General features: G+C 34.4%; 1 protein-coding gene and 1 long non-coding RNA gene across 3 annotated transcripts in view; one reads left to right on the top strand and one right to left on the bottom strand.

Annotated features, from left to right (window-relative positions):
* Positions 1 to 27,355, bottom strand: part of PACRG (parkin coregulated) — a 583,000-nt gene that overhangs the window by 358,228 nt on the left and 197,417 nt on the right. The window lies entirely within an intron of this gene.
* LOC140527139 (uncharacterized) lies at positions 1,133 to 26,447 on the top strand. The gene is made up of 4 exons (XR_011974689.1): positions 1,133 to 1,273; positions 4,622 to 4,675; positions 5,908 to 6,015; positions 26,381 to 26,447. It is a non-coding gene; the product is annotated as an uncharacterized lncRNA (long non-coding RNA).

Below are 27,355 nucleotides of genomic sequence, written 5' to 3'. Positions count from 1 at the left end.
ATGGTTATATCCACACCTTTCAAATGTGGACAAGCCATAACTAACTAGAGATACTTTCCATTAGACAAAAACACTTTGTGAGGGGTGTAACAACACAGAGGACAGTCTGCTTCAATGTGCTGTCCTATTTGGAGAGAGGTTTGTTTGACCCTCATCCATATGACCAATTCCATGTCAGCAAGTCAGTGAAGGAGAAGGAGGGAAGAGGAATAGAGAGAAGTGTAAAGTGAGTTGTGGACTGGTGACATTTGCCTCAGGGACATTGCTGAGGGCCCTATGACTGTACCCTTTGGAGAAGCTGGATATCTAACCCTCAAAAATGTTGACTTCAACTATCTGTGTCCTGGTTCTGTCACATCTATTTTCTAGCAATTAGTTTATGCACCTGAGAACCTTGGACTGCTCCTATTCAGCAGGATATATGAAAAGGTTTCTGACAACACACTGTTAGTTATTCCATTGTCTTCATTCTAGTTGCTGGTACAATTTCTTTGTTTTATTTGACTCCCTTGTTTTCTGATCTTCAAATGCCTCACCCATGTTTGCTTTACTGCTCCCTTTCTTCTGGCTTTGACTTACTGTTTTTCAGACCCTTGGTTTGCTCCTGACAACTGATAACCTCAATATCCCTTACCTGGGTATTGACCTACTTTCTGCCTTGATTCTCACCTCCAACAGTCAGAGAGTCTTAAAACTTAGCAAGTTATTTTTAGATCCAAACTTCAAACCCAGTTTTCCCCTAGTCCCTTAAATGCAGAAGGGTCAAGGAAAGAAGGAGAGTTTTGTAGATCACTTGGTTAGTACTTGAAGGAGAGGAGAAAAATTGAAAAAGAAATTATTTTCACTGACTTAATTATGGGGCTTGTTGTGAGATTTCCTACAATCTGCTGGTATAGCAAAAAATCTACAAAAGAGCAAATGAATTGCAGATTAGCAATTATTTTTTCACTCTTTAAGAAAGAGTCTTTGACAAAAGCCTTTAGGAATTATGATACTGATGACACCATTTTAGATCAATTCAGATTATGGCCCTTAACAATGCAACAATGGTATGTCCTTAATAGTTACTTAGAAGTTTGAATGTTGGCAGGGCACATGCATAGACTCTACCAGTTTGCTAGGATGCTGTCATACATATGAAGGACATTAAGGAGCTACTTCCTGGAGAATTTAGGGGGATGGAATACGTGTGGACAGTCTTTGTTGGCTTACCACATGGTTGAGAGAATTGGAAGAGAAAACCGAATGTTCAGTTTTTTTTAAAACAACTCAGGTAAGTACTGGTCAAGGCTTTTGCTGTATTTGTATCTCAGAGAACAAGGTGACTCTTTCATTAATGATTTCCGGATAAAGAACCAAGTGTTAAGGTAGAAAGTCATGGAGCTATCCTAGGTGATATATCCACCGACAAGCAATGAGTTTGGGTCTTTGGTGTTTTTGTTTCTTCTCTTCTGTTCTAGGTGCAAAGACAGTGGAATTAACAACAATAGATTAGAAGCATGAGACACAAGGATTCAGGAAGCCAGGCCAGGTTTGCCAGCCAGCTCAGCATTGTGCTCTGAGGAGCAAAGGTCTGAGACTCAAGCCTAGCAAAAGCCAGGAGCAGTCCTGGCTTTGGACCTGACATTGGAGGGAACTGAGTGAAACTGCATGCCAAGTCCCCTTCCGAGCACTGAGGTGAAGTAGGAAGATTATATCCTGAGTTTTGGGGAGAAACAGTTGTACATTTGCTCTCGTTATACCTTTGAAGTAAACATTCCTTTGTAAAAATCAAAAAATGTTAAGTGCAACTGGGGTGCGGTGACTAAGCCCCCTGAAATGAGGAAATCACAGTTGGTAGAGGTTTAAGTCATTGGCAAAGAAAATGGACTCCTCACACTCTCAGGGTAAATGAGAACCCAGTGGGGAAGATGTTAACAGACCAATTCTGGAAAAGTGGGGCAAGGGAAAACCATTATAGATTTATTATAAAAGATAAACTCTTTTGAATTTGATTAACACTCTTTCAACGTTAGAGAGGATCATGTACAAACAGACATTTTATATTAACAAATTAGCACAGGGTGGCAATATTCAATATGAAGCAAAACTGATTAAGAGTAACTCAGTTACTGAAGTTCAACAGAAAAAAAAAAACATAAAACACTAATACAAAAACATCCTGATGAAAGAGAATGATCCCTAACCTCTGGAAAAGACATTCTGGGAAGTTTCTATGATTCTATAGCAAATCTCCAGGGTTCCTTCCTAGCTCTAAAATGCTTTTTTTGTCTCTTACCTTTGATTTCCTACTATGTAAATTTGCCTATCAGACGTAATGCAATAATTTTCCTTTGCTAGAGAAAGACATTTACTTTAAAAAAAAAAATGAGTGAGACAATATAACCTAGGGAGCATAGGGATAGATTAGAATAAAAGTCAGATGTGTTTTTATATTGTTTGTCTTACAAATCCTAAGTTATATGAAAGTGAAGTAGATGTATACCAGGGACTTTCCTTCTACCCTCCTAATGCCCAGATGCACAATGTTACTGATCCCCAAGTAGAAATAAGGATGGGAAGGAAACAAGGGGAAGGAAATATGTTATGCACCAAGGAAGGGTTTATGTATTTAAAAGTACCATTCCCATAATTAGTTCCTCATTCCATCATCAGTGATTTTTTTTCTGTTCTTTCTCCTCTGTAATGTAATCTGGGGAGAGAAATAACCTCTCTTAATGATACTGTATCAGAACCAATAAACCACTAAGCATTTATTAAGCATGCAATATATGATAGATACTAAGTTAGGCTCTTTAGATACCAAGATAAAAATAAAACAATCCCTGTTCTCAAGGAGCTTATATTCTTTCAGGGAAACAACATGTCCACATATTAGTAAATATAAACTATAATACAAATAATATACATAAAGAAAGTAAATACCCGGATATTTTTAGAAAGGAGGCACTATCAACTAGAAGGAGGAACAGTCTGGAAAGGCTTCACACAGGAGATGGCGTCTGAATGAAGCTTTGAAGGAAATCTGGGATTTTTAAGAGGGGGAGGTGAATAGGGAGGGCATTCCAGATATGGAGGAGAGCTCACCCAAAAGCACAGAAACGGGGGATGGAAAGCTGTGTGTGAAGAGAAGCAAAAAGACCGACCCAACTGGACCAAAGTGTGCAAGCAGAGTGATAAAGAAAAAACCTGGAAGATGAGTTGGAGCCTGGTTGTGAAGAACTTTAAATGCCAAACAGAATTCTGCATTTGTTTTAAGGGGTAATAGGGAGTCCAAAGAAGTTTTTCGAGCAGGGAAGGATCATGTTCATACCTGCACGTTATGAATATGGCTTTGGAAATAACATATTTATAAATATCTCATAATATAAAATATCTACTGATATAAAACTAGGTGCCTAAGACCACAATTAATTTTTTTCTTCCTCTCTTCTATTTAAACTTCTTTTCAGCTTATTTCACCCCAATGTATTTGCATTTGCATCTGCAGTTATCTACTTTCCTTTCTTTCTGTCCTGGTTCATTTTCTATTGCTTCCTTCCTTATATAGTTGAGAGGAGGAGAAGGAAAATCTATGTAGGTAGGATGTTAAATCGTAATATGAAAGGCTTATATCTAAGAACATTAAATAGGAATAATATAATTTTAAACTTTGTGAGTTAATATTCTTGTAATCTATCAAAAACTGTGTCTTATACATGGATCTTCCAAGCATGTTTGTTAAAGCTTTTAAAGAAAGTTTTATGATTTTATCACAACAGGTCACGCACTATGTCAAACTCATTTTCCTGACATTATCAATACTTATTTGATTTTTGGTCACAGAATCCTACAGGAACCTTGGAAACCATCTAAATCAATTCCAGATAAATTTACTACCAAGGAAACAAAGGACAGAGATAAAGTATTTTCCCAAGCTAACATGGGGAATTGGTAGCAGGGGCCCTGGGCTTCTGACTCATAGTCGAGGGTACTTGGTATCCTTAGCTTCTGGTTTTGAAATGTCTAGCCAGCAATTATCCCTAAATTATATTAACAATAATACATGGCAGGGTTAAGGATCAAAACGTTTGTTTGCAGATAATATTTTCAAGAAAATCACATCAGTGAATAGATGGACATCATTTGAACAGCTGGGTCCATTAGAGACTTAATGCAGTAATTTAGGTTTTTGTAGCAGCAGCAGTGCTTGCAGTTATATAAAAAGTGCTTTTTGTTCTTTGGACTAATTCACTTTACGTTGAAAATCTTTTTGGAACTAAATACCATGAAGCTTTTTATTCCTTATCTAATATATGAATAAATATGAAGAATATAAATATTAAGTTATTTGCAATTTGCATAGTCCAATGTTTTACAATTCTCATGTTGAGTTGGCTAAAAGTCTACTTAATTTTTAAAAATCTTTTTTAAAAAAGCTACACTTTACCTAAAATATTTATTTTTAAAGTGAGTATTTCTGAAAGATAATTTAATAGATTTTGTTTATGAAGAAGATGCTAATAATGATGATGAAGAACATATAGAGAGATGGTAAGTATAATTTCAGGAATACAGGGAACTTCTATATGAGGAAATTCACATAACCAGTGCAAGTCAGAACCCTTTTTTCACTTGACAGTGCTAGAGAGCTACCTGAAGCATGGAGAAACCCAGGACCACCCAGTCAGTGAATGTGAGTCATACGAGCACAGCTCATCTTCTATCCATTCTGACATTCTGCCTTCTATGTATAAAAAATATCTCATTCAAATGATGCTAGAAATTGTGGTGAATATGTATTTAAGGCTCTAACAACAAAAAGGAATTTTCAGAGAAAATTTAAATTGAGCCTTCTTGACTAATGCTTTCCTGATGATTGTTGCTGAATATTAAATGCCTGATAAATTTTTCTCAAATCTAAAATGTGTTAAAATTACATTAGTGTTTTTATTTACTGTCAAATTAACAAATGTAAAACATGAGAAATGTTAAAATGTTAAAAATTTAAAATGTTAAAATGTTAATAATTTTAAATTATTCAGCTATTTCTCACTTAGAATTTACAAAAATACCTACAACATCAAAAGAATTGCTAAAGGATGATTTTGCTTTCCTGGTCTACCTATTTTTTCTTTAGTGTTTGTTTTAAGTATTTTCAGTAGAGTCACTGTCTATATCTGGAGCATGCATTCTATGAAGTTGATGCCCAAATGAATCTATGTCTGTGAACAAAATGTCTTGTCATTCTCCTTTCCCATTTAATCATCAGTGATTGACGTTTGCTAGTGGGACAAAGGGGGGAAAAAGAACAAGTTCTGTCAATCAAGTATTCTTTGAAGTTTAGGCAGTGCTAAAGAGGAATCAATGCTACCTGATATGTGAGTTTGGCTGTCAGTTAGAGAGTAATCTCAAGGTCACCTAAATGCCAAGTTCCTAGAATGAATTTAAACAAATACGGAATATTCTTCATTTTCATATGCAGTTTCACTTTTTAAAAAGCTTAAATTTGTTCAATTAATATACTTTTCGAGGACTATTTGAGAGCTGTTTTGCTGCTACTGAATTAACTTATGCACAATGTACAAAACAAGCATTCTACACATCCTAAATGAAGTAAATTGGATTGAGAGTGCAAACCAAACACTGTTTTACAAAGAATTACTAATAAGAATTTTAAACTGCATAATATTTGGGTTAAAGGTATAATGCTTATATTTAATCTCCTTTAACCTGGGCTTTAAGTATGAAAGTATTTTGTGTTGTTTTTGCTTTTCAGTGAATTGCTACTTTGGTGTGAATAGACTGATGGAGGGAATGATGACTTGACCCTATATATGAGGGGAAGAGTTGGTATAAGAGGTTTGGGAAGGGGTTCTCTTCATTCCTGTTTCTATTGTTCAAGACTCTCTTTGGGACCAATTCTAGGAAAAAGTGAGCCAAAAAAGAACCCCACCAAAACTATGGATATGCCAAATATGTAGGAGAAGCTATGTCAGATTACCTCTCTGGAGACATCAAGGAATTTCCTCTGAGGTAAGACTAGGACCTTTATTGCTTGAACCCATCTAAAGAGTTGTGTGTTTTCTAATCTGTAGAACTCTGATTTTTGTTTGTTATCTGCTTAGGTAAATATATAACTTGAATCTGGTGAGAAGGAGTCAAATTTGCACTTGAAGTTGTGAGTGCCTTCCTCCTTTAAGAGGTAGTTTCTAGGAAAGTGTCTTGAGCTTAAAAGAAATTCATACCCCTAGACCAGCAATATTTATTTAAAGTCAATAGATATACTATATATATATATATATATATATATATACATATATATACATATGCATATATATGGGGGTGCATCTGTGTGTGTATATATCTATCTATCTATATAAAATTATTTAGGGCAGATACTTCTGTGTGTATATACAGATGTATATACACACATGCACACACATACACACCTATACATATGTGAAGAGAGAGAGAGTTCTTTGAGAAGGATACTAGATCTCTCTCTCTCTCTCTCTCTCTCTCTCTCACACACACACACACACACACACACACACACACACACACACACACACACACACACACACACACACACACACTCTTATGGCTGCTTTTCCTGCTCCCCCCCAAGCACAAACCAAAGTCTCTCTTGGAGAGGAGTAGGCAAGACATTAGAGATATCTATCCATGCCTCCCTAAAAGCCACATTTAGATAACCCATGTGGACATACACATCTTACATGTACAAAACACTCCTCTTAGTTTTCCTTTTGAGCTATATTTTAACTATTTGTTTATGAAATATAAATGACACTATGGTTTTTAGACCTTCAGATAAAAGCTGAGTTTTGAAAATTAATTGTTGCTATTGATTTTAAATTCCTAAAGTTCATATATTAAAAATAAGAAAAAAGAGTAAACAAATAAAATTAGTTCTCATGTTCCAAAGTACACTATAATTATACCTATTTACTAGGCTTCTAACTCTGCTAGCAATTTTTTACACCCATGAATTAGGTATTTGTTACCATTACAATAAAATAATAAATTGCTTTGAAAAGTAAATTCACAAATGTGTTACATATAAAATACTATAAAGGAAATTCAAAGTGTTGAAGTAGCACGAAAGAAGAAAACCTCCAAAAATTAAGTTGTACCACGTAAAAGAAAGTAAAGCAAATGGTAGTGGGGAAAAAAAGATAGTAATTCTCTACTTAGTCACAGACTGAAGATGATACATGTTATTTAACATGCCCCTTTCAAGTACCTTAGCCCTTACTAAGCAAGGCTATCTCCTTTAAAGATGTGATACAATTTAGTGTGCATGTTAGTTCAGTGCTGGGACTCTCCTGAGCAAAGACTATCAATCATGTCTAACTGTGGAATTATTCATACAGTTCAGTATTGCAGACTACTATTCGTGACAGAATCAACTGATGTTATCAAACTCATTCAGTTTTCACTGGAGGCTGGATTTGAACTGTGCTCCCCTTAAGGAAAAGTGCTATTTATCAATTGAACCACCCAATTTCTTAGACTTTAATGGATTTTCTGGATGCTATTTTTAAGGATATTTTGTATTAAAAGAGGAGACAAAATTAAATTATGAAATTTTTTGTAATCAGTATAGCAATGAAATATAGTAATCAGTATAGCTAACAGATTCCTAACTTTGAATATTGAACTGTGAATATGGGAAAAATATGAATTTAAATGAGTTCAGTTCTGGCCTATAACAAAAGCTTGTCTCACAGTTTTCTATTATAGTAATTCTTTACCCTTATGTAATGGTAAAAGGCTAGGTCAAAGAAACTAAAGAAATAAATGTTTGAAATAAAGATACAGAATGAACCACAGCTTGTCTAAGAGATTAAATCTATTCTTCTGTACTCTCTTATATAAGCATAAAGTCAACAAGTCAATATCCTTATAGTGTACTCAGGTAAAGGCACATAGAACCACTATTGATGCCTTTGTTTGGTTAAAATTTCCTCTTCTGTGCTTTCTTATAAAAGACATAATGCATTTTTTTTCTTCTTGTGATTTATCAGCAGAAATATTACAAATAGCAATGCAACATCATGCTCCTGAAACCATGTTTATGGAGAATGCTGAGATCTTCACTGTACCTCTTTCTACTTCCCTCCAGTCTCCTAACTCTTACTTCCTATCTCCAAATTGATGAGTGCAACCAAAAGCAAAATATCTTAGTGTTTGCCATCTTATTACTTTAAAAGCTACTTTCTAAAAAACAAAAACAGAAGCATATTGCTGCACTTGTTATATGAATCATCAAAGATACAGGATAATGATTTTAGGGTTTTTTAAATTTTATTTAAATTTTTTATTTCATTCAATATTTTCCAATTAAATGTAAAACAATTTAACAATTATTTTAAAATATTCTTCTCTCTCCCCTCCCCCTCCTTGACAGGGTAAGCAATTTGATTTTGATTTTACATGTGAGATCAAGCAGAACATATTTCTATACTAGCTCTCCTGCAAAAGAAAACAAAAAAATAAAAAAAATTAAGTTTAAAATATATGTTCAATTTGAATTCAGAGTTCAACAGTTCTCTCTCTAGAGGTGTTGACCTGCTTTTCATGCTTTTCTTTCATCTCTCTCATTTCTCTTCCATTTTTCCTCCACCTCTCTTACTTGATTTTCAAAATCCTTTTTGAGCTCTTCCATGGCCTGAGCCCATGGTATATTTATTTTGGATGTGTGGGATATAGAAGCCTTAACTTCTGTGTCTTTCTCTGATGGTAAGCATTGTTCTTCCTCATCAGAAAGGAAGGGAGGAATTATCTGTTCACCAAGAAAGTAACCTTCTACAATCTTATTTTCTTTTTTTCCCTTTTCTGGGCATTTTCCCAGCCAGTGACTTGACTTCTGAGTGTCCTTTCCACACCCACCTTGCCTCCAGATCCGCCCAGCCAGCAATTGGGGTCTGAGATTCAAATGCTGCTTCCCAGCCTCAGGGCTTTGGGTGGGGGCGGGGCTGCTATTCAGTGTGAGATTAAGTTCAGGTGCTCAGCTGGGGACAGGGCTGCCACTCGGGGCTCAGTTCCCTCAGGTGGTTTATGGGGAGACCTTCAACAATGGATCCAAGCTCCTGCTCTGGGAGCCCCGATCTGCTGCCGCCTCCACTGCTGCCTCCCGAGGGGGCCTGACTTATGGGGATACCCCACTCCCTTCTTGGCCACCCAAAAAGACTCTCACTGATCCTTGTCACCTGTGGGTGGAGGGACCTGTGCAGCTGCTGGAGCCCACTCGGTCTGCTCCTCTCAGCGCCGCACGGCCAAGGCAGGGCTGGGCTCTGCTCCCGGTCCAGTGTGTGACAGACCCTTCAGGTCAGTTTTTCAGGGCTCTCTGGAACAGAAATCTCTTCCACTCCATTGTTGTATGGCTTCTGCTGCTCCAGAATTTGTTGGGAGTTCTTTTTTACAGACATTTTATGGGCTGTGTGTTTGGAGCTAGCATATGTGTGTCTTTCTACTCCGCCATCTTGGCTCCTCCTCTCTCTAGAGGTGGATAGCATTTTTCTTCATGAATCACACAGTTAGTAAGTATCTGAAGTCAGATTTGAACTCAGTTCCCTATATATTTGAGAAATGATGTCTCTATCAGAGAACCTTGCTGCAAAAAATTTTCCCCAAGTTTCCTGTTTTCCTTTTAATTTTGGCTTAATTATTTTGGTTTGTGCAAAAGCTTTTTAATTTCATGTAGTCAAAATTATCTATTTTATTTCCTATAATCCTTTCTATCTATCACTTGTTTAGACATAAACATTTCACTTATCTATAGATCTGACAGGTACATTTTTCTATGGTACCCCAATTTACTTATGATATTACCCTTTATGGCTAAATTATTTGCCTATTTTGAAGTGATCTTGGTATATGATGTGAGATGTTGTACTATGCCTAGTTTCTGCCAAATTCCTTCTCAATTTCCTAGTAATTTTTTTAAAATGGTTAGTTCTTACCCCCAAAGTTTGGATCTTTGCATTTATTAAACACTACATTACCATGGTCACTAATCTATCCCACTGATCCATCACTCTATTTCTCATCTAGTACCAGACTGTTTTGATGATTACCACTTTGTAATATACAGTTTGAAATCTGGAATTGCTAGGCTATCTTCCTCAACATTTTTTTTCATTGATTCCCTTGATGTTCTTGACATTTTATTCTTCTAGAAGACTTTTGTTATTTTTTATTTTTATTTTTGTTATTTTTTTCTAGCTCTGTAAAATAATTATTTGGCAGTGTGATTGGTATGACACTGAATAAGTAAATAGAATTTAGATAGAACATCACTTTTATTATAATGGCTTGGCCTACCTATGAGCAATGAATATTTCCCCAAATGTTTAGATCTCTGTTTGTGTGAAAGTGTTTTGTAATTGTGTTTATATAATCACTGAGTTTTTCTTGGCAGGTAGACTCCCAAGTACTTTATATTGTCAATAGTCATTTTAAATGGAATTTCTCTATCTCCTCATGCTGGATTTTGTTGGTAGTATAAAGAAATTATTCATTTTATATCCCACAACTTTGCGGAAGTTGTTAATTGTTTCAATTTGTTTTTGAGTTGATTCTCTAGCATTCTCTAAGTAGGACACCATATCATCTGCAAAGAGTGACAGTTTTGTTTCCTCATTGTCTATTATCTATTCCTTCTATTTCTTTTTCTTGTCTTATTACTATAGCTAGTACTTCTAATCCAATATTGAATAATTGTGGTGATAATAAATATCCTTGGTTCACTCCTGATCTTACTGGGAAGGCTTCAAGTTTATCCCTGTTACAGATAATACTTGCTACATTCCACAAATTTTGGAATATTGTCTCATTATCATTCTTTTTAATGAAATGAATTCCTTCTATGATTTGTTCTTTGACTCACTTTTTCTTTAGGATTAGATTATTTAGTTTCCAATTAGTTTTTAATTTATGCTTCCATATCCTCTTATCAAATATAATTCTTATAGTATTGTGATCTGAAAAGAATGAATTTAATATTTCTGCTTTTCTGCATTTTGTTGTAAGGTTTTTAATAGCTAATATATGGTCAATCTTTGTGAAGGTACCATGTAGAGTTGAGAAAAAGGTATATTCTTTTATATTCCAATTCATTTTTCTTCAGGTGTTTATCATGTTTAACTTTTCTAATATTCTATTGATCTCCTTCACTTTATTTATTTTATGGTTAGACTTATCTAGCTCTGAGAGGGGAAAGTTGACATCCCATGCTAGTTCAGTTTTACTGTTTATTTCCTCCTGTACTGAATTTAACTTTTCCTTTAAGAATTTGGATGATATGTCATTTCGTATACATGTGTTTAATGCTGATACTAGTCCATTGTTTATGATTCCTTTTTGCAAAAGAGTTCCCCTGATTTATCCTTATAATTAGATCTATTTTTGCTTTTTCTTTATTTGATATCATGATTGCTACCCCTCCCTTTTTTACATCAGTTGAAGCATTATAGATTCTGTTCTGTCCCCTTATTTTAGTTCTCTGTGTGTGTCTCTGTTTCAAGTGTGCTTCTTGTATGTAACATATTGTTGGATTTTTGTTTCTAATCCATTCTACAATCTGCTTCCATTTTATGTGTGATTTCAACTCATTTCCATTCACAGTTATGATTAATAACTGCATATTTCCCTCCATCCTATTTTCTTCTGTTTATTCTTTTCTCTCTCTTTTTATACTGTCCTTCCCCTAAAGTCTGTCTTGCTTCTGATCATTGCCTTCTTTTATCTCCCCTCTCTTTTATTTCCACCACTTCTCTATTGGGTAAAATATATTTCTGTTGCCAATTAAGTTTGTATATATATAATTTTTCCTTTTTAGGCCAACTTCAATGTGAGTGAGGTTCAAGCACTGTGCCTTCCCCCATACCCACCATCTTTCTCTTCACTGTTAAAGGCCTTTCCTCGCATGCCTCCTTTATGTAAAAATAATTTCCCCCATTCTTCTTCTCCCTTCCCCATTCTCCCAGGGCATCTCTCCTGCTCATCTATCCATTGTTTTCACATCATCCCAACATAATAGACTCACTCCTAGACTTCGTTCTATGTGCTTGTCGTCCTTCATACTCAAAGAGGACCAAAATGACCTCACTATCACTATATAGTGGGATCAATGTAGTGTGTGCTATACCCTCTTTCTATGTAGAATCCCTAAAAATGATAAAGTTCTTGGAAAATACAAAAATTATCTTCCCACACAGCAAGGTAAACAGTTTAACCTTTCTGAGTCACTTAAGATTTTTCTTTCATGTTTGCCCTTTTTTTGCTTCTCTTGAGTCATGTATTTGAAATTTTATATTTGGCTCCAGTCTTTTCATCAGGAGTGGCTGAGAGTCCTCTGTGTCATTAAATATCCATTTTTGCCCTTGAAGAATTATACTCAGTTTGGCTTGGTGGTAATTCCAGATCTTTTTGCCTTCTGGAATATCATATTCTGCTCCTTTTATGTGGTTGCTGCTAAATTTCATGTTATCCTAACTGTGGCTCCATGATATCTGAATTGTTTGTTTCTGTTTGGAATATTTTTTACTAGGAATTTTCATTTTGGAACTTCTTATAAGTGTTGATCAATGAGTTCTTCCCATTTCTATTTTACCCTCCAGTTTTAAAATATCAGGGCAGATTCTTCAATTTCTTGAAATATGATGTCTAGGCTATCTCTTTGATCATGGCTTTCAGCTAATCCAATAGTTATTCATCTATTTTCCAGGTCAGATGTTATTCCAATGAAATGTTTCACATTTTCTTCTATTTTTTGTTTTATTGTTTCTTGGTGTCTCATGGAGTCATTAGTTTCCCTTTGCCCTATTTTAATTTTTGAGGAATTATTTTCTTCAGTGAACTTTTGTACCTATTCCCTTGGGCCAAATCTATTTCTTAAGATGTTATTTTCTTCAGTATTTTTTATGCCTCTTTTACCAAGCTAGTGCTTCTCTCTGCCCTTGAACTGTGCCTAAGATGTAGGTATAAGCAATGGAATTGACAAATAGCATCTGGTCCTGCATCCAGTGCTAGCACAGGAGTATCACGTAATCTCTTTCTGATACAACTCCCTACTGCCTCTGACTTGAGAGCTCTCAAAACTGTTGCTGGCTTCTGTTACCATCATCACTGGTTTTTCACCCACATGGGTGCTGGGTCATCCTCTGTGTTATAGATCTCCTTTTCTGCCCTCCTAAGTTGTCATGGACTAGAGAAATGTCTCACTCTGATCTTTTGTTGGCTCTCTTACTCCAGATTTTGATTTGATATATTATTTTAAAGCTGTTTGGAGGTGAATGTTGGGAGAACTTAGCTGAATACTTTTCTACTCTGCCATCTTGGTTCTGTCCCTGAAGTCCCTCCACCAAAATTAGTAAAGAAATATATATTGTATTCAATTGAAGTTTTAATATAAACTATTTAAATAAAACTTCTTTCAAAATTAGATAATTATTAGAAATACTTATTTGAACCCAAAAAAACCACCAATTTTAGTTTCCTGAAGGAAAATGTAAGAAAGGTTTTTTCTATTACCACCTCCTTATAACACTTCACCTCTAGCTGACAACAAATTGAATGGTTAATGGTATCAAAAACACAAAGTTGCTACATGCTTCAGACACCAAAGAGCTGACTCTTTTGTATGCAAAATACAAATCTCACCTAGGAATGTGGGGATGGACAGCCCTGCACTCCATGTTGAAAACAAGAGAGAAAAAATGTGACTCTTAACTGGCTGAGAGAATGTTAAATACAAAGCTGCCTATCAGTTTAAGGAGCAGACACTCTAGACCAAGGGTGGAGAATCTGCAGCCTTGAGGCCACATGTGCCCTTCTAGGTGCTCAAGTGTGGCCTTTTGACTGAATCCGAACTTCACAGAAAAAAATCTCCTTATTAGAAGGATTTGTTCTGTAAAAGTTGGACTCATTCCAAAGGCTGTACCTCGAGAACCTAGAGGGCTACATGTGGCCTTATGACTGCAGGTTTCTTTCCCTTGCTCTAGACATTTAGAGGAGAGAATTTCTTAATATCTCCGGGAATTCTTTGAACTGTGAATATATATGGGAAGCCTGCTACATAATGTCCTTTCACCTCTATTACTTGTAGCACAACAGATTGTTTAGCGAGACCCAACCTGGGTGAAATTGTTATTTCTCTTGATTTGAGCTGAAATCTTATCTCATCACAGGTTAGGAGTTCATTTATTCATGTATTATTTGGCATATTCTAGTCTGTAGGACATATCTATTTTTTGTTTGCTGCTTTGCTTGAAGAAATTGCTTTCCTCGCTGTTTGTGATGGTCTTGATTATAATCAGGTTTTGATGGGAAGGGGCTAAGCTGGTGAGTATAAGCTAAGTGCTACACTCCTGATCTGGGCTAGGTCTGACTAAGCCCCACAGTTCCTGGGTAGTTTATGTTTTATACTACAATAAAGTGAGACACTCATTTCCTCTCATGTATTTTAATTGAGAAAAATAATAGAAATTTAATTCAGAGAGAACCCTAAGATAGTCATTTCAGGCAGTGGCATCTAAATACACATTTCCCTTTAATATTTATTAAGTCAAAAGGCTAATACATTTTAAATAGAGCAAATACTTCAAAATACAACATATAATTAATCTGCTACAGGAACTGCTGAGATAATAATTTCAATGAGGTTTAGCAAATGTTTTTATACAAGTGAATCTAACTTTAATCAAATTCAGTACATTTATGTGTGGATTTACACGAAAGATAATTTAGGAAGTGAACACTTACTATTAAAAAGGACATTTTGCTTTATAAGATTCCATGCTCTTCTGAAAATATTATTTAATTGATAAGAATTTCATTTATGATTTTTAAGGAACATATTTATTATCTAAAATGAAGTATACTTATGGACTATACCGATGAAATAAGAACATTGTAAAAGAGCAATTGCAATAATACACATAAAAGCTATTTAAATATAGTAGTGCTAAGTAAATATAGGGGACCCCAATTAGTTGAATCCCCCATCACCCAAACAACTCATTTGAGAAAGTTCAGTAACTAGTGTTGCCGGAGGGTGGGAAGATTTCTTCCTCCTTTAAGCAATGTCATATGGAAACAAAATAAATCTGCTAGAAGGAGACACACCATAACTTAGAGAACAGGCCCAGACAGTCTAGCTGAAGAGTGACCTTCCCACAACAGCATGAGAAAATCATAAAGGTAGAAAAGGCATAGGGAGCCCTGCAGGGAGAGAAGTGTGATGTGTCTGGCCATAAATGTACATATATGATGTCCATGTATATTATCTGGACAGCTAAATAGCCAAGTGGATCAAGTATAAGGCATGAGTTCAAATCCAACCTCTGACATTTACTAGCTGTGTGACCCTAGGCAAGTCACTTAACTTTGCCTCAGTTTCCTCATCTGTAAAATGAACTGGAGAAGGAAATGGCAAACCATTCCAGTATCTTTGCCAAGAAAACCCCCAAAAAGGGGTCGTGAAGAGTCACGCACAGCTGAAATACTGAATAATAACAACAGCAAAAAACATATATTCTCTCAATGTGTGCTTTTCTACTTCTAGATCACAGGCATGTGCCCTCTTCCTGTTGACACTTGGTATATTTGTGGGAGAATGTGTCTCACATTCAGATGTAGAGTACTTAGTTACTATGACTCACTGTATGCTATTTAGTAAATCCTTTTCTTTGAGGTACTCTGTCACCTGACCATTAATGGTAAATCCACTGGCTTAGATTGATGAACTACAGCTTTAGGAGAACAGTCCCTCACTTCAAACCTATACTAGCCATCTCCCCAGGGATCCAAACGCTGAGTTTGAGTAGGGAAGAGTAACCGGTACTACTCTAATTTCATACAGAGAAGCAGTGTGGCATAGTGGATTGGGAGCTGATTTCCTCAGGAAAGTCCTATGTCGAACACATACAGGTTGGGTGACTCTGAGTGAATCACTTAATCTCTTTTCTCTCTCAATTTTCTCTTTGGGTGGCTTTAACTACACAAAAAGTTGCCAAGGATTCATCTTATAACCTTCACATAGACTCTAAGACTTGGATAGGTACATCCACAGTTGACTGTGCACCAGGAATTCTACAGACCTGGAGATATATTCCTTTAACATCACAAGGTACCTGGCAATAGTCATATTCTCTGTTCTCACTATCTAGCCAAGATCCTTTCAACTTTATCATATCCTTCAGTGAAAACCACTTGAATATAGGTGAGCTATATGTTAGTCACAATTTCAAATATCTGAATTAGGAACACAATTCTAAGGCAATTGGCATGGTGAGTTGCATTAGAAAGAGGATAAAGGTGGAAATACCTGGACCATAGCTATTCTAATAGTTCAGACAAAAGGTAATGAATGGTCCTACCTATCATGTTCATGTCAACAGTAACAGAAAGGACAGGAACAATGGGAGAACCAAGACAGACGGGGGACTAATAAAATTTGGTGACCAGTTAGATAGAAGGAATCAAGGATAATTCTGAGGTACTGGGAGAATGATATTGCCATGAACAACATTTAAGAGAAAAAGAAGAGAATTGGGAAGAAAAATGGTAAGTCCAGTTTGAGTTCAGTAGTTTGAAGTAAAGGCAGAGAAGGATCACATATCTAAAATTAATTTATACACTTAATTATAAGGGGTTTTCTTAGGATGTGTTTAGATATTCCTCAATACTATCAATAAACCAATAAACATTTATTAAGCTCCCAATATGTATTGTGCTAAGTTCAAGAAATACAAAATAGGTAAAAGATAGTCCCTATCCTCAAGGAGCTTATAATGTAATATATTAAACACAGATTTCTTTGGAAAGACTCTTCACTGTGGCTGAGGCCATTTTGAATTTTTAATTTCATTTATGTTGTCAATGTACATATGAGGATTAAATCACTGACACATATAACCACACCCTCATCCAAATACTCCAGTAGTATAAGGAAAGTCATGACCCTCATAGCCTCTTCCAGATCAAACAATGTGACTATTACTGATTTGGGAGCACTTGAATTTTTAGGTTGTTTAGCTGGCTAAACTCTAAGAGAACAGGCAGGTTAAAATCAGGGGAAGAGCTTTTTTCAGTTCCCTTCATTTCCTCTACTTTTGAGCTCTCTTTTTCTCTAGGTCTTCTCTACTAGCACACTTTGCTACCCTATTTGCTATATTTTTATTGCTGAAGGTCTGAATAAGGAATTAACATAGCTGCTTTTTTTCCTTTAATGCTCTACAGAAAGGGTTTCTCTAAGACAATCAGAACAATGGAGATAAACAGAGCCCGACACTAACCACAGGCTAGTGCTCATTATTACAAAGAGAATTATAGGACCTTCCTTATTTCATTGTTTGCTTCTATTTCATGGAATCAAAACTTCACACACAAAAAAACAATTTAAATTCATTTACTGCATATGAGCTCAAAGTAGGAACTGCTATGACTGTTCTGAAAGGGAGAAATCCAGAATTTAAGAAAAGAGAAATGATAAAAATGGGGTTTATCAGTACTGAATGGAAGAAATAAAAGATTTATTTTAAACTTAAATGTGAAGGTATCAAAGTATGTATTTCTTTTAAAATGGATCATTTAGATGTAATTATAATCAAGGGACTCATGCCAAACAACCTAATAATTTGTTTCTAGTTCAATTCTGACATTATACTGCAGTTCTCGCTAACATAATTTTAGAAAACATGAATACTGATTTTAACTGCTTCAATAACTGCTTAACCTCACAAGGTGAAAAGCACAAAAGGGGAACTAAATATCTACATGTAAGTTTATTGATTTAAATATCGCAATAGATTTCAAATATCTCTTAATAAAAAATATAATCACAGTGCATATGACTTTATCAAATAAGTAAAAAAACATAGCAAAGTATATTCCAGCTGTATTTTACAGTCAAGTAAGTGAAAATATTCCTAAATGAATCTATACTTTTCCAAGTGGAAAGCTTTTCTTTCTTTCCCCCCATCCCCCTCCTCATTTAATTGCTTTGATTTTTTGGAATGATGGTTACTGATATGTTTTTATAAATTTACATATTGATGCTCTCTGTCAGAGTTGTTTGGCACATACTACAGATGGACTTGTCATTTGTTAAATTATACATGAGGTGCTCAAAAGTGTTTTGCTCCACTCTTCCTACTTCTCAAAATACAAAGAACCACAAACAACCACAAGAAAAATTAATACCCAATGGCCTCTGTTCTAAACCCAATATAAAATACAATCTTCTAGGAAATTTCTTTTAGGCTATCTGTTGTTTGCTTTTGTGATTTCTCCCTACATTTCCCACATTTATAAAACTGTAATAGTGCTTCTCAAACCTTTCTCCCCCACTTCATGGCTCTGAATGTTTTTGCTGTGAGGAATCATGGCACACTGAATCTATAAGCAGGCCAGGCAGTCAGGCTTTCAAATCCCTTGCCCAGAACTCCGTATTCCTTTGATTCTCTTTTTCCTCTTCCAACTCCTTGACCCTTTTTTTGCTTCCTTAGGATTCACAGTAGAAGAGGTAGATTTGTAGATAAAGCTGTTTTGATGACCTTCCTAACACATATCCAGGAAAAGAAGGCAGCAATCTATAGCTTGGGATTAAGACTAAAGAATATGGAAGTCTCTGGGTATGGCGAAGGTTTTCCTGGCACACCTAGAGAGTCAATATGTTACAACACACCCTGCAAGGTATGGAAGCCTCTCACCTTTCAACAATTCTGAACAAAGTAAAATGAATATTATTATCCCTATTTTACAGATCAGGGAACTGAGTCTCAGAAAGGCTAAGTAATTTTTCTATAGTCATGTAGTTTAGGCATGTTCCAGAGGAATAGAATTCAGATTTTCTGATTCCAAATTCAGTGCTCTTTCTACAACATCAAGATTCTAAAAAAGAATACATTGGTTTTAAAAAGAATAAATTACTTTAATGCATTTTCCTGGGCACTATTACATATATATATATTTTTATATACACATATGTATTACATATATGCATGTGTTTTATATGTATCCTGTTTAATGTAATTCCAGAAAAAAGATGACTTACTACTGAAATTCTATTTTTGTTATAAATTACATCTCACAAGTCAAAGTTCACAGTATTTCAGAGTGCACAGTATTTTTAAGAGAGTTATGTTGCTAAAAGGAACTTTCATTATTGATAAAAAGAATCAAAGGCTACCTTTTATGACACTAACACCAAAAACCAGGATGTTCCTGGTACCTCCAGTTGTTTGGATATAGTTTAGAATTTTTTATCTGTGCATGTATTATTCTCTCCACCCCTCAAGTAGGATATAAGCTGTTTGAGAGAAAGAATTATTTTTGCTTTTGTCTTTATACCCCAAGCCTTGTAAGGTACCCAGAAATAATGCCCATTGAAATGAATTGAATAAATACGGCTCTCTTTAAACAAAATGCATTGGAAAAAATTACCGTAGATTGTTATATAAAGTGCTAACTAGCTTTCCATGGTAGATGAAGGGGTAAAGAAATATATCATTATGGGAGGAAAACATGTACTTGGATAGGAAGGAATGAAAGATGATTGCAAAAGAAATTCAGAAGGAAATATGGAAAGGGACATTAGGAATTGGAGAATAAAGAGAAAGTAAAGAAGAGGAAAAGAAGTCAGTCAGAAAGAGATAGAGACAAAAAAGGGAGGAAACAAGAATAAAGGTTTATCCTCAATTTTCTTATCCATGAGACATCACACTCCTGCCTTCAATGGTCCTGGTCCTAGTTCTGTACAGCCTGGAGCAGACTAAATACTCTATAGCATATTATTACTATCCTCGTTGCTGATGTTCCCCCATTTCCTCAAGCTTACTTCCCCTGATCCTTAGAAAGTTATTACTCACCCAAATTCCCTTCTCTGCCCCACCCCTTGGTTGCATGATGAAAAGAGTATGCACATGCTGTATCCTTCCTATTTGGGCTAATAGGAGCAATATCTCACACACTTCCTTAAGTATTTCTTTTGGGTATGAAGACTTAATATTGGTCAGTATATCAATTATCTAGGGAAGGAAAAGAGAATAAGCATTAATAAGTGCCTACTATATGTTAGGCAGGCAGCTAGATGGTTCAGTGGGTAAATTCTGGGCCTCAAATCAGGAAGACCCAAGTTCAAACCTGGTCTCAGATATTTACTAGCTGTGTAACCCTGGTCAGTTCACTTAGCTTCTATTTGTCTTAATCCCCTGAAGAAGGAAAAGAAAAATTACTCTAGTATCTTTGCCAAGAAAACCCTTTGAACAGTATGGTCCACAGAGTCATAAAGAGTCAGACATGACTGAACACAACTGAATGACAACATGTGCCAGGCATTATGCTAAGTTTTTTACAAATATTATTTTATTTCATTTTTACAATAATCTTTTGTGGGTAGGTAAAATTATGATCTCCATTTTACAGCTGGGAAAATGGGTAGATAGAAATTACAACACTTGTCCAGGGTTACACAGCAAGTGTCTGACATTGGATTTGAACTCAGGAGTTCCTCATTTCAGGTCCGGTGTATTTACTACTCCACCTTACTGCCTTGTTTGCAAAGTTTACAAAATATATTTTCAGTTTTCAATAAATTCAATTGTGTACATTCTGAAACTTTAGTTTGGTTCTTATTTTAGCAAAAGAATATCTGGTTTGTGGTTCAGCAAAGTACTGAAATTCTTTCTATTGCTGAATACCAAAGTACCTGAACAAAAGTGTGAGTTTCAAATACCCACATCAACATAAAGCATAATAGAAATGCCATTTGGGGAATTAACTATCTTCTTGTAAACCCCCTTAGGCAGGTATCTATTATGAATAGATCTTATTTTCACATTTCCATATAATTTTAAAATAATATCTTTTGTTCTTATTATCAAGAATGAGAATAAGATCTAATTTAAATATAGACTAATGAACTCTACCTTCTGTTCTACTCTCTAAAAATGCTTATGTTGATAACTAATTTAGACTAGGCTCTAGGTATATAAAGTAAGAGCATAATTTTACCTATATGCATATATTTGTGTATATATATATATATATATATATATATAAAGCAATTATCAAAACAAAATGCTAAAAATGTTAACTATTATCGTTATTATTATACTAGGATTATTTATTAATTCATTAGCCTCACACAGTGCCTGGCACATGTTGTTAAGTCCTTAATAAATGGTTTTTGAATTAAGTTGAATTAGTTTAATTAGAGTTCTGTATTGATGAGGTTGAGGCAATGGTCAGAAATTGTTTTGGCTCACCTCCTTTGCAGGCACACAATATCTCTAACACTATTTCTTACAAGCAAAGTCAGGAAATTTTCCATAGTAACATTTGCAAAGTAATGCCCATAAGAAAACTGGCCAAATAGGGGAACTAGGAGGGAGTATGAATGGATGAAATGAAATTCATTAACACTTCTGGGAGAACAACTCAAATTTTATGTCTAAACAGATAGGTAGGATAAGGAAGGAAGAAAAGTTTGAGTATAACTAAAGCCATACTTTTAATGAGGCTCATAGAAAAAAAAATGTATAAAACAAAATCTATGAGTGGAAAAATGGATTCTAGAATATCTATTTGTAAGCCGAATAAGTATCATGAAAGATTTTAAATATTACCATGTTAAGGAAAAGGGAAGGAAAATAATGAAAAATACGTTTTATGAAGGAATGGTATATATGGATGTTTTCAAACTAACAAAATTGATTATTGGAAAGAGGAAGATTCTATATCATACTCTTATCTGTGATAAAGAAATGAGGGGGAAAATAAAAATAATGCCTAGAAAGAATATAATAAAAGTGCCATTTAGGTATTTGGGACACAGCAGAGAATTAGGAAGGTGTGGGGCAAGGAGAACATGTATGAAAAAATAGGTTTGTACCACCATAAGGAAAACTAAACTAGAGATTAATTGCTGATCTGAAGGAGGAGAGTAGGAAAGAAAAACAACAATATTACTTTAATATAATATTTTAAGAGGCGACAATATAAACATTCAAATTGTAATTCTAAATGTAAATGGGTTAAACTTTCTTGTAAAAAGAAAGAATATAAGAATAGAATACCACGACCTGAGCACAAACTCAACAAGCCCTCAGGCCAAGCCATCAGTACTTTATCAGTTCCCATCCAGCCACCTACCTCACCCATTTTGTAATTTTTCCTGTTGCCATGCATATTTATCCATCCATTTTCATTTCCATCCTCTTACTTGCTCTCACTCTTGCTTTATGCATAGTAATCAAAGATTACCATTGTTCCTCGAGTGAACATCAGTTGGCTGACCTATGAATCACTTCACAATACTGAAACTCCCTAGACACACCTTTCTCTGACTACCATTACCATAAATATGTTGTATAAAAATTAAACTATTAAAATATAACTTCCTTGAGACAGGGGTACTTTTGTACAATGTATATAAGTAGAGTTCTTGGTTTATACTAAGTATGTCATACATGAAAAAAGAGATGAAAGATCCAAGATACTACCAAGATACTAAATGAGCAAAAGGAAAACCCCAAATGTATGGGGTTGGTTTTCTATGGAGGATTTACAGGAAACAGAAAAGAATCATACAAAATACAGTGTGGTAGGAATCTATATCACTAATGAAATCACAAATCTACCAAAGTACCCAAACATTACAGCACATAAATGTAGTAAGTTAATGTTCAATAGCAGCTTCTAGATGTAATTAAGTATAAATTAGAAGATTTCAGTAAATCTGACACATAGAGCCACATATTCTGGTAAAACAGCTGTGCAAGCTTATTTAATGTGCTGTCCACTCCATTAATACTGATTGCTTTCAATAGGCAACTTTTTGGATTCTTTTAAAAAAGAATTTAAAAACTGCTTCATAAAAATTGATTTTTTAAAAAAGGGTTTGTTGTCATTATATGAACACCACTCACAAAAGTGAAACTGACAATCTTAGAACTGGAAGAAACTATAGATGATTGAGTCCAAGTTTCTAGCAAATGCAGAAATCCTTGTATAATATCCCTAACAGATGGTGATTCATATTGTTCTAGCATACTAACCTTGATGGGCATCTCACTCTTTTACAAGGCAGTTCATTCCATTTTTGGACACACTATAATTTTAAGAAAGTTCTCTCTTTAACTGAAGCTGAATTATCTTCATCTAAGAGTTTACATTAGTTTCAGTTTTCACTGGGAAGTTTTTCCATGGAAGCAAATTTTATGAAGACTCCCCTACCTCAATGGTTGATGGGTACATTTTACTATGTTGGTATATTTTCTGACAATGTATCATCTGTAGCAAATTTATTATATAACTTTAACATGCTTGCATTTGTTAGATATTTACTTTTTAATCTAAATGTTTCTGTATCCACTGTCAATGTTTTCCAATTTCCAATAAAAATAAATACACTTACATTGTTCAAATGTTAGACATGGTTCCCCAATTTTGAATTTCTACTTTTTAACCAACACCCCTTAATGTGGGTGTTACGATACATATTAATGGTTTTACCATGGCAATAGTATAACATATCACAGTCTTACATTACAGACATTTCTAATACATAGTTCCTAAAACAATAAAGAGAACTTAATAGAAAAGGGCTTTAAAGACCATTTATTCCAACTCTCACATTTTACAAATGAAGAAATGGAGGTACAGAGTACAGAAGTACCTTGAGCAACTTGATATAAGAAGTATCAGAATTGGGGCTCAACTACAAACTTTTAAAATCTGAATCCATTGACCTTTCTACTATATCACACTGAATCTATTGAAATCATATATTTTATTGATACTATGTAAGAACGATATTTAAATGAAATTTACATGATTCTTCAATAAGATGATTTCTCAACTTTGAAAATTATATTAGTTGAATCCAATGACTGACTTTTCAGAATGAACATTTTACTAGTCATATTAAGTTTGCATAAATTCTCTATCCTACTAAAAATTTCATAGCACATAAATTATGTAACAATTTACTGAAAAAAATTTAAGTAGGAAAATGTTGAAATAATGATAAAGAAATCCATTTTCGTTTTTTACTCTCCTATTCTCCATATGACCAAACAAGCCTACATTGATCCTAACTCTTAAATCTTATTTCACCAGCTTTTATATCATCATCTGGTTGCCTACACTATTAAGGAACACAATCATAGGCTTATAGAAAAAAGGAGCCCATCTTGCACCCAACAATTGTCCCAGTGAACTATTTTCATGTCTCATTCTTACAATTGATGAGGACATAAAATTTCAGAAGTACTTTATTTTAAGTATATCATTATAAGTTGATTTGGTATTCATTATAATAGTATAGATAATAATGAGTTCATTTGGTATTCATGTGGATGTCACATGTCCTTCCAGAAGCATTAACATTATAATTTAGCATTAGTTAATGGATACTTAAAATAAAATGTTATAAAATTTTCTAACAGACCACTTTTTAAGTGAATTTAATCCAGGATGATTAATGGATTACACCTCTGACAATTAACTTTGATATACAATGAGAAGAAAATTGATTTCTGATTTATTGAATCTTTTTCACTTGAACAATCTGCTTATCTCAAAAAAAAAAACCTGTTGTGATTTCTTTCACACAATGGCATAGGCACACTTAGTACCATAAATAATAATTGGATTACTTATGTCAGAGTAGGTTTATTATAGTGTTAGATTATTTTTAGCAAGGGATCTAGTTTATAGTACAAAGACCACACAGTGTAAGAACATCTTTGAAATCATGTTAAAATTCTAGAAACTATATTATTTGGAAAGTTTGTCATTGTTATAATTATTATTATTTTGACACCAATACCAGCTAAAATATTATCATATTATTATTCATCCTGTTTGCATATCTTTCAGCAAAATTTAAACAAAAACTGTTCTAGGACAAATTGGATAAAATAACAGCTTTAAATAATGGAATAAAAGTATTGAGATTCAAACTTTTAACTGTATTTTCACTAAAAGCAATTTCAGAACAACTTCAGTAGGACAGTATTTACTTTGTCTGTTCCCACATGATTCTGATTTCTCCTATTAGGTATCTCCTTTGAAAGTTTGTCATTTCATGTAGCTTGGAGTTTCTATATTTGGTATGGTCACTGGTAGATGGCTCAGTAGATAGAGCACTGGACTTGGAGTCAGGAAGACCTGAGTTCAAATCTGGCCTCAGATAATCTTCCAACTTTGTGACACTGTGCAAATCACTTAAACTTTGTTTGCCTTAACCTACTGGGGAAGGAATGGCAAGCCATTCCAGTATACTTGCCAAGGAAATCCCATGGATAGGATATTCACGGGGTCACAAAGAGTCAGATGTGACTGAACAGCAATGTGGTAACATCTATTAATACATTAAAAATTTTTTTTTTATCAATGCTATATCCAAGCAACAATGGGCAACAGTTCTGTTTGTGAGAAATATCTGGTTCTAATGTAGTGTATTTGTGATTTCTCTAAGATTCTGTTATTTGTACTAGTAATAGGCAACTTTTCAGCTATAAGTCCCTAAAAGATAGCAAATTTTTGATTTACTGGATATTTCTTGATGATGGATCAGTCTTATCAATTACTCAGTAGTCAGCACTAAATTTCTGCAGCTTGAACTGAAGTATTGCACCATTTTTACCATTTCTTTGCATAATCTAGTGTCAAGGCTTTAAAGATAATTTAAAAAATAATTTTTGGTGGCAATGACCTGATCTTGAAAGGGCCTGTTTAAAAATTTGATAACATAGGGCCATCCTAAATCTGTACAATTTTATGAACAATTCAAATAAATGAGTTATTTATTTGAAGATTCTCTAAAAACCTGATGTAGATGTCACCCAGAGAGAGAATTTTGATTCTAATTTTGGATCTTAGGCTCTACCTGGTGGTAAACCAATTTTGGGGTACACATAACAAATCCAATGACATACTTGTTGTTAGTTTTTATTATCTCTTGATGAAGTGATACTATTTACTTTTTGTTATCTGCTTGCAACAAAAGTATTTCTATAAGTTTTTAATGTTTACTATGTAATCTGAATATTTATTAACCAGTAGATAGGGAGTATGATATAGTGCAAGGAACGTTGGACTTGAAGTCAAAATAAAGAACAAGAACAGGAAACATTTATATAGTACTAAGTGCTAGGCACTGAGATAAACACATTAGCACTTCCATGTCATTTGATTCCTACAACCCCGGAAGGTAGGTTCTATTATTACCTGCATTTTATAGATGAAGAGACTGAGGCAAACAGAGGCTAAGTGATTTGCCTACAGTCATACAGTTAGTAAGTATCTGAGGCTTCCTTTGAACTCAGGTCTTCCTGACTCCAGCTCTATTCACTGCATTTTCTAGCTGTTGAAAGGCACCTGGAATCAAATCCCATCCTTGCTACTGACAAGATGATACAACATAACACAGGCAAGTCAACCTATTTGGGTCTCTGTCTCTTGATCTGTAAAATAGCAATTATAATCACATGTATTCAATAAGATAATGGTGAGGATCAAATAAATTAATCAATGAAAACATTTTACAAACTTTAAAATATCATGTAAAAAGCATCTATCACTGTTATTCCCACTACTGTCACTGGATCACATATTGCAAAGGACTGAAGGTTCATAACTAAAGAAAAAAACAAAAATGAATGAGTGAATGAAACTCTTATTTTGCAAGTATGGTCAGAGAATTCCATAGTCTTAGAATACTTTCACTCACGAAATTTAAGATGTCACTCTTAGCGAGATGCCTATCAGAGTAAAGTTTTCAAGGAAATCATTAGATATGTGGTTGAATCTCTTAAAAGTCCCCTAGAAAACAAATGTCAAGCATGATAAAAATGGATCTGTGTTACACAGAGGGAAATATAAAGAGGAGAATTCTTTTTTTAATTCAAAAAGCTGAATAATGATGGGAGGAACTATATTCTCATATCTCTTCTTTGGGACCAGTCTTAGCAACACACACATACACACACACATACATACACAAGCACGTATGTATGAATATATGTATATATACATGTATATTAATCAAAGCTAATCTAAGAAAAGATAGAAAACCTATACTTTTACTAGTTTGAGTAGAACTTGTTTTTGGAAGAGAACAAAATATCATATACATTTACTTTCAAAACACTTCAGGTACAATTGTACATCTACCTGAATTGTAAAATTCTTCCATCCATAAACAATAGAGCACATTTTATTGTGCTTGATCACATTATAATGCAGCTGTGCTACATGCAAAGCAGAAATAAATGAATTTAAAATGAAGCTGTTTGCTTAAAATAACTTAGTTCTTGATTTTAATTGTCTTAGCTAATGA

This window comes from Notamacropus eugenii, chromosome 2 (assembly GCF_028372415.1).
Source record: "Notamacropus eugenii isolate mMacEug1 chromosome 2, mMacEug1.pri_v2, whole genome shotgun sequence".
In the NCBI taxonomy this organism is placed as follows: Eukaryota; Metazoa; Chordata; class Mammalia; order Diprotodontia; family Macropodidae; genus Notamacropus; species Notamacropus eugenii.
This window is presented reverse-complemented; position numbering and strand designations above follow the sequence as displayed.